The sequence below is a fragment of the Octodon degus genome, unplaced genomic scaffold, assembly GCF_000260255.1.
Source record: "Octodon degus isolate 3935 unplaced genomic scaffold, OctDeg1.0 scaffold00079, whole genome shotgun sequence".
NCBI lineage: Eukaryota > Metazoa > Chordata > Mammalia > Rodentia > Octodontidae > Octodon > Octodon degus.
Genome location: NW_004524655.1, coordinates 6,324,107 through 6,324,782, shown reverse-complemented (window position 1 = coordinate 6,324,782; position 676 = coordinate 6,324,107).

Genomic DNA, 676 nt, shown 5'->3' with positions numbered 1-676 from the left:
ACCCATTCCCTATGAATTCATGGCATAAACTGGGGATGCTGCTCTGCCATTCAGCACCTAACTGGCAGCTTAAGTGTTCTAGGTCCTATGTAAAAATAAAATCATCCTGTGTTGTAAGGGTGGTTTTCTTAGTTGAATAGGTATGTGGTGCCTTTTTATCTCAGAAATACTTGCAGGAAAAAAAAAAAAAAAAGAAATACTTACAGCAGATTTTCACTACACCTAGTAATTGTGTCTAGTCTTTACCAGTGTTTTTCTTGCTGAAAGATATTGCTGAGGTATTGTGCAGGTGTATACCCAAATACTCAAATATTTATAAAATATTTATATTGGCTTGAATATCCTATAAATTACCATGGAGAAAAGAAGTATCAAAAATAAATGGAAGCCAGCGGGGCCGGGGAGAGGGCTCAGTGGAATAAGTGCTTCCTTGGCAAGCACAAGGGTCTGAGTTCAAGCCCCGGTTCCGCAAAAAAACCCCACAAAACAATAAATAAATAAAAATAAATGGAAGCCACTTCAGAAACAAATGTAAGTACATTTCAGTTAAATAAATTGTTTAGGGGCTGGGGAGATAGCTCAGTAGAATAAGTGCTTGCCTAGCAAGTGCAAGGGCCTGATTTCAATCCCTGGTTCCACCAAAATAGCTAACTAACTAACTAAATAAATAAATAAA